The sequence below is a fragment of the Olea europaea genome, unplaced genomic scaffold (assembly GCF_002742605.1).
Source record: "Olea europaea var. sylvestris unplaced genomic scaffold, O_europaea_v1 scaffold1340, whole genome shotgun sequence".
Classification (NCBI taxonomy): domain Eukaryota; kingdom Viridiplantae; phylum Streptophyta; class Magnoliopsida; order Lamiales; family Oleaceae; genus Olea; species Olea europaea.
Window position 1 is genome coordinate 119,843 of NW_019230888.1, and position 8,728 is coordinate 128,570.

At 37.4% G+C, this 8,728-nt stretch overlaps 1 pseudogene; it reads right to left on the bottom strand.

Moving 5' to 3' along the window:
- Positions 1 to 6,158: 6,158 nt before the first annotated feature.
- Positions 6,159 to 7,967, bottom strand: LOC111375134 (annotated as a pseudogene).
- Positions 7,968 to 8,728: the final 761 nt, after the last annotated feature.

Genomic DNA, 8,728 nt, shown 5'->3' on the forward strand with positions numbered 1-8,728 from the left:
AATCCCCCCGGTGAATGATCATGAAGCTCAAAAACTTTCCCGAAACTACACCGAATACACACTTCTCTAAGTTGCGCTTTATCCGATATTTTCGTAAGGTGGCAAACACTTCCTCGAGGTCGGATATGTGCTGTTCTACCTTCTTGCTCTTTACCACGATGTTGTCAACATAGGCCTCAATATTTTTCCCTATCAAATTAGTGAAGACTTTGTTGATGAGCCTCTAATATGTTACCCCAACATTCTTCAACCTAAATGGCATGACCCGATAGTAGTATATGGCTGAATCAGCCATGAATGAAGTCTTCTCTTAGTCTTCCTTAGCCATGAGGATTTGATGATACTCCGAGAATGCATCTAGGAAGCTGTATAACTTATATCCAGACGTGCTATCCATAAGATTGTCTATTCTGGAGAGCAGGTAGCTGTCTTTAGGGCACGCCTTGTTGAGATCTGTAAAATCAATACAGACCCTCCATTTACCATTGGCCTTCTTTATAAGAACAATATTAGCGAGCCAATTGGGGTATTGGACTTTCCTTATGAACCCCGCTCTCACCAGTTTGCCGACCTTTTTCTGAATGACCAATTGCTTTTCTGGCACAAACTGTCTCTTCTTTTGCTTAACTGGTTTGGCCCCTGGGCTTATGTTGAGTCTATGGACTGCTACTTCAGGGTCTATCCCTAGTATATCCTCTACCTTCCATGTAAAAATATCAATGTTGCAGGACAGACAATTGATGACTTCCTCCTGGAGGCTAGCCTTGAGATCCCAACCAATTGTGACCATTTTCCCATGCTCGAGCTCGACCACCTCCAATTCCTTAATAGGGTCAAGTCTACCCCTGGGCTCGAGCTCGAAGTCTGAAAGTTGCATGACGTTTGTACTTATTCCTCTGATGCTAGTAACATAGCATTGTCTAGCAGCTGCTTGGTCTCCTCGAACTACTTTGATGCCACGACCTATTGGGAACTTCACGGCTAGGTGATAAATTGATACAATTGCTGGGATCTTGTTCAATAGATGTCTTCTCAGGATGATGTTGTAAGCCATAGGAGTACTAACCACTTGGAAGGGCGTGATCTCCATCACTTGTGCATTGTTAGAACCTAATGTGAGCGAAAGGTCGACGACGCCTTCCAGGATAATGACCTCACCACCAAATCCTTATAAAGGAGTTTTGACTACTTTAAGCTATTTGGGAAAGATCCCCATTTTAGTGAAAGGCTCCTGTGAGAGTATATTTGCTGCACTCCCATTCTCAATCAAAATTCTCTTTACTTCAAAGTTAGCCATGATTGCAGAGACGACCAAGGCATCGTCATGAGGATATAATACTTCTTCCAAATCCCTTGCCCCAAAAGTAATGTATTTGAGTTTATCATGGGATTCCCTTGAGGTATGAGCATGTTGGGGGGCATATTGCTTTCACCCACTACTTGTGTCTCCTCCGGATGCTATGCTCCCAATGATAATGTTAATGATCCCGGCAGTGGGTTGAGCACAGCTTCCGACCCCAGGCTCTTTCCGATTGTCACGGTCATTCGTCGAGCATTTATCATGACCAATGTAATTCCTTAAGAATTCTCTTTTAATGAGGGCTTCAACCTCTCACTGCAAGGCTTGACAATCTTTCGTGATATGCCCATGATCCCGGTGGAATTCGCAATACTTGCTCCTATCTCTTATGTCAGAGGGCAATTTCACCCTTGAAGCCACTTTAACTCTTTCATATCCTTGATCTCCATAAGATGTTTTCCTTTGATGTGTTCAACCGGGTGAGAGGCCTTGGTGGCCCTTCATTCTTGCGCTTGTCCCGAGGATGCTCTAGTTGGGAGATGATATCATGCTGTCTCTTGTTCTCGGGCTTTTCATGAGAAGGACCAGTTCTCCTTGGATTCAGCGTTTCCTTCATATTAATGTATATTTCAGCTCGTGAAAGGAGCTCAGTCACTGTCTGTGGCTGGGTCTTTGATATGGACATTTTGAAGGCTTCATTTCTTATGGCATAGGTGAGGATGGAAACTACCGCTGTAATGTAAAGGTCAGATATTTGAGGTCTTTCCTTGTTGAACCTCATCATAAAACCTTGTAGGGTTTCATTTGATCCCTAGCAAAGTTGCATGAGAGAGGCCGCATTCTTTTTGATACGCTTGGTACTTACAAAGAAGGCTGAGAACTTATCGGCCAAATCTGATAATGAGGCTATGGAGTTGGGCTCCAATGTTGAGAACCAATCCCTAGCAGCATTAGTCAACGTTTGCGAGAAGGCTTTGCACATAACTTGGTTTGGAGCAACCTGCAAATTCATGACATCGGTATATACATTGAGATGGTTGATTGGGTCGATCATCCCATCATATTCTTTAATGTGAGGATATTTGAATCTGTCGAGCAGGGGATATGACAATATCTCTGATGTAAATGGAGTGTTAGGGGTAAAACCCGTTTGCCCTTGAGCATTTTGTTACAAGCCAGTTGTAATCACCTCTTGAATGATCCGAGCAATCTCACTGGAATCCATAGAAATCGATTTCGAGCCTGAGGCTATATTACGAACACCCCAGGTCCCTACTCCTCCTTTGCCAATTGTGGGGTTTGGTGCTCGAGCTCGAGCATCAGTCATAAAATCACCATGTTCTGCCTGTACGATGACGGATACGAATTTCTTTGACTTAACAGCTGAGTTAGCATAGCCACCCGCTGACGGAGATCTTTGAAGGCACCAGCTGTGACGACTGTTGGTTGGGGTGCTAATACTCTTGACGACTCTTTTTGAGGAGTCGGATGATCTTCAGTAGGATGAAAGTTGGCAAAATGGATGAGCTTGTCAGAGAAAGACCTGATCGCGTGTTAACCATGGGTTTTGGTAGCGTTTCCCATAGACGGCGCCAATGATTCTACCAAAAATTATACCTGATGATTTTTCGAGCTGAAGGACCCTGAATGAGCACAATTGTAGTCTTCCGGTACCTAAAACAAAGGCAATGAGGTATGTTCTTGTCGCCCCTCCAATGCTTAATTCAGAAAGGGAATTATATGCGTGAGGCTATAAATTGGAAATAATGAAGACGTACATGCACAATGGTCTCATGCCTCGTATTTATAGGGGTAGGTAGTACATTCCTAATAGAATTGGAATTGGGAGATGTCCTTATCCTGATAGAGTCCCGTTAGGTATGTGTGTTAGACTGATACCGCAATTATGTTTAAGATAGAATCCTTTTGGGGGTCAAGGATTGTAGTAGTAGAGTGGGGCTAGAGTCCCAAGTACATAGGAAACTTATTAGATTAATGACGATTGTCGTAGGTCATTAAGGAAGCGTCATTAAGGAAGATCCCTTCTCGAGGACTACATGCTTGAGGATATAAAACAGAATGTGAGCCCTTCATGATGGGAATCCTCGACAACATACCCCGAGGAAGCCATTGCTCGAGCACGAACGGTAGAATTCCAAGGCATTTGAAGTCCTCGAGATGTAGTGGTCAAGCTCAACCAAAAGTTGGTACATCAATGGCCAAAGAATGAAAATCAAACAAGGGTTAAGATTTTATTATTTTTTTTTTTCGGGTGGGGGGAATGAGTTCTGAAATAGTGATTTTTTTGGAGAATGTGGTAAAATAGTTGGAAAATTTTTTGGACTTATGTGCAAAATATTTTATTGTGAAAATGTGCGATGGAAAATAAGTTTGGAAAAAGAATTGAGAGAGAGAGAGAGATAGAGTTTTGTTTTAATGGTTGTCAAATAAGAGTTGAAATAAGGCTACTAGGATCATTTGACGTTTTAGCCATTGGCTTACATGATACATCGCCGCTTTTACAAGGTAAAGGGTGAAAAAACGACTCAAGATTAGAGGGTAAATTTTCTCCAAATCGAGGTGAATGATGCAATACTATTTAAATATGCATGGGCTTGCTTTCAGTAGTTTATTTATTTAATTAGAGTCTAAATGATTTTTTTGTGTGATTGAATGTCTAGTTTATCTTTTGTTCATAGTTGGGGGACTAAGTGAGTAGTTTCTATAATGTCCCAATTTTATTTATTTATTTTTCTTTAAAATTTAAGTCGCTGTCAAACGTTCTTCAAAAATAAATGGGTTTATAATAATGTTATCTCAAAACAAAAAAAAAACAAAAAATGTCAAGTGAAAGAGTAAAAGCTTTAATACATATATTTCTTTCATCCCTTTTATACAATTGACACAACCACAAGATATTTTACAATTTTTAAAACATGCATGCCTGATTTTAATTGAAGTATGTAGCCCCATGCATACTTTCTAATTTTTATAAAAGTGTATAGCACCAAACATGTATTCAATCATTGAATTTAAATCTTTTAATGATAAGTGACCATAAAAAAATATATAACTGTTGATGTTTATGCAGCCACTTGTCCATTTCAACATTCAATAATTTTAAAATGGCAGAAAGGTAAGATGGGATTCACACCAAAGATCATAAATCTTAATTGAAATTCAAAGTGCAATTTAAACATTTAAGGAGATGGGAATATTAATATCCTAGAAAACATGCAACTAAATTTTTTAGCGAACTTGTCCAAATAATTAAATTAAACATAAGTGTCTATTGCAATAATATTAAATAGAAATAAAGTTACATGCTAGATTTTAGAGTTTTGCCCCACGAAATGAGGCACACCACACCATCGAGTCATTGCACTTCGACACGACCCCTACTAACCTGTAAGGTAGGGAAAAGGGATGAGTATAAAGAATACTCAGTAGGACACGATTAATGGTTCGATCCCGAATAAAATATTCAATCAGGCATCAAAATAATCATACTGTCATATTATTTCTTTAGATTCCGGTAAGAGCTCATATCATATCATATCTTTGGTATCGGATGGCCATTTCATATCATATCACAATCTTATCATATCATATCATAACTTTCATGAGTATAACATTTATCAACATGAAGAAATAAATTAAACGGGACTAACCACTTGTACCTTGTAATCCTACCTTAGTTGATGAAAAGAGTTTTCTTGAAAGAAAGACAGTAGATTCCCGTTCAAGACTTCTTCTTCTTCTTCTTTTTGTTCAAGAAAATATATCACAACTCTCTTATTCCTAATGTGAAACACTTATTATGGTAGAGAAAGCTTCTCCACGTTTGTACCATCTATCATATTTATATGACATAATAAAGTCACACGTTTTTCCATAATCTACTTATTTTCCTTCTAATTACTCATGGGTCAACCAATTGATTTTAAATCAAACAAGGAAATTACCAATTTCAATCAAGTACAGTTGATGTAATGGGGATACAAGATATGATTTTCATGCATTTCCAAGATGTTGAAATATTATAATATTTTATATCATTCCTACCATAAAAGAGAGAAGATTCCTTTATTCTAGCTATATCCAATCTACACGGATCTATACGTGATATATAAATTCCCAAAATCAATGTAATTAAATAATATTAAGTTTATAATAATTGACAATTCTTGTCACTCCCCCAAATCAAGGTAAATAAATAATTTTAAAAATGAAACTTCCTCATCTATCAACATCAAATCATGGCCAATTGGGAAATAAATGTCTCTTCTTTTTCAACAATATAGCTCACGTGGGAATGAAAAGTCTTAAAATGAATAATTTATAATAAATTTAGACCGTCTTTTGGCCTCAAAAACATGGGCATAACTTGTTCGGAATAATTATTTCTCGAGTCCAATGTACTTTATTAAATACAAGCTACATAACGAGCCCAACATCGATATATAAAATCTCGTTCAATCAATACTTAATTATTTAGCCCATGTAAAATATGAATTTAAAAGTTATTCCATTTTAGTCCTCAAATTTTCAAAATATAAAATATAGCATACACTTTTATTCTAAAATTTTTGGGGCGTTACAGTTTCAACCAAATTAGCAATAAGGTTATTTTGCTGCTTATTAACCCGCAGCGGGCAATATCATTTTTTTGCCTTTTGTTTTATGAAAAAATAATATAATTGTGCGGGAATTTTGTCTAGCTTTGATCCAATGCGAATCAATGATCTGTTGTTCACTTGTTATCGTTTTATCTCTTTTGTCTGCATCAGTTATGATTACCACTTCATCAACAACTCACAATCGGAAACCCACAGTTCTGAAGTAGTACATGACATACTAAGGAAGAACATAAAGACATACATGAAAATCTTTGTAAATAAGAGTGCATACATTAATATAGGGAATTAAAAACTTTGATGCATTTTGGGCGAAATTACTTCAACTAGTGAAGCTTATTTGCATCAAGAACTGCTCTCAAGCCTCCTTTCACTGGATTCCTTAACCTTCCACAGGAGGGTTGTAGGGTGTGGCAATCAAGTGAAGATTATCTTTTCTCGTTCCACTTATTCCTTGTGCCTCGATCATGTCCATATCATTAGTATTCATTCCAGGGGGAAGTTTCCAGTTAAAGTGATAGGGAAGTTGTGCTAAAGGGTACTCAATATTTGCCAAGGCAAAACTCATGCCGGGAAAAACCTTCTTCCTGATCCAAATGGAATATATTCGAAGTTATTTCCCAGGAAATCAAGAGTACTATTCTCGAATCTCTCTGGTTTAAAACTTTCTGGTTCATCCCAATATTCTGGATCTCTTCCCAATGCCCAGATATTAACGGTAACTTTTGCTTTGACAGGTATAATATACCCCCCATCAACTTCACATTCTTCTCTGCATGCTCTTGGAAGTAATGGAACGACTGGGTGTATCCTAAAGTTTTCCTTGATAATCAATTTCAGATATTTCAGATTTTGACAATCACTCTCGTAGATTGTCTTCTTTCCTTCAAAAGCTTGTCTTACTTCAGCTTGTGCCTTTGCCATCACACGTGGATTTCTCACTAACTCTGCCATCAGCCAATCAAGTGCTGTGGTGGTTGTTTCAGTTCCTCCTGTAAACATGTCCTGGAAAAACAAAACCATTCTTATCGTTGTGGAAACAAAAAGGCTTAAGAATAAGTAATTATTTTACTTTTACATAAGTACTTACGAAAATGATTGCTTTGATGTTGTCATTAGTAATAGGGACATCAAGCTCTCCACTTTGTTGTAACCTGAGTAGAACATCGATTATGTCCTCACTTCCCAACTCCCCATTGCTTCCTTTTCCTCTAGCTCGGTTATCTTTGTGCTCGTCAATGATGCGGTCAAGAATTAAATCTTGTTCACGCCGCATCTTCAACAATTTAAATTTATTCCAAGAGACGTACTGCAAGAAATTTCTTGTCGGGTAGAAATCAGCCAAATCAAATCCTGCAGCCAAGGCGATTCCTTTTTTCATGAACTTTATCAAAGTGTCTTGATCCCTCAGTAGCTCGCCGAATGCTGCTCTAGATGTGATTGAACTCGTGAATGTGAAGATATTGTCAGTTAGATTGATGAGTTGTCCAGAAGACGACCGGATATTGTTAACAAGACGTGAAGTCTCGTCTATCCTTATGGAGCTATATGATCGGACATTTTTGCTACTTAAGAGCTCTACAATGCACACTTTACGCATTTGCCTCCAATAGTCATTATACGGACTAAAGGCAATATTGGTATAGTTGTACCACAAGATCTTCATTCCTATACTTTCTGGTCTATCTGCACAAGCAAGATCATGCGCTGTCAAAAGATTTTTAGCCATTTCACGCGACGATATGACAATGGTAGAAACTTCACCGAGCTTCAGATGCATGATCGGCCCATATTTTTCTGCTAAATCTCTTAGACCTCGATGTGGGAGTGCACCCATTAAGTGGTGTAGGTGTCCGATCACAGGCAACTCCGACGGACCTGGGGGCAATTTTTTATGCTTGTCAAGGGAATTTGATTTCTTCCATCCCTTAACCAACAAGGTGACGAAGTATATAAAAATCAAGAAAGTAATGAAGTTAAAAGAAAGAAGCTGGGTCTCCATTGTGGTGGCTATTGGTTGCGTTATTTAGTTGTATAAAATGTTCCCAAAACATCTCCTATATATAGCAGCAACAAAATTACTACTTGAACAGTTAAGTTGGAATTTGTATCAGTAAGTGTTGACTAGCATTGCCATATAGATATCGTGTTTGATTTTGGCTTCTTAGCCGGCTCTGCTGAATTTCTATCTTACATTATTGGAGACTTGAAGTATCATCTTAAGTTATTTTAGCCCCAGTTTGGCCCCAATATTTTGAAAATGAAAATGGGTGAAATAGTATTTTTTTGAAAAATGAGCGGTTAAAAAAGAATGAAAAGTTTTCGATTCACGTGTAATGTTATTTTATGGAAGATTATGTGGTTGAAAATAAAAGAGAGAAAAATAAAATAAAATTTAATGAGTGCTAAACGGTGGCTTAGCCCTCATTTGGCCCCCATTTTCTAGAAATGAAAATGGGTAGAATAGTAATTTTTTTTTTTGAAAAGTGAGTGATTGAAGAAAAAGGAAAAATTTTCGATTTATGTGTAATATTATTTTATGGAAGATTGTGTGGTTGAAAATAGAAAAGAAAAAAATAAAATGTAATGTAATGAAATTTAACGGGGTCAAATAAGGGTTTAATATTAATTCAATTTTTAAAGACAAATGTTAGTTCATGGATCATAGGGAGATAAATAATGAGTTTTTATCGAGTTGTCAAAATAGCATAATATAAAAGTATAGGGAGTATTTTTTGTGTATTCAGGTTGCATCTAACATAATGAAAATCATTCCATTTTATAGGAACAA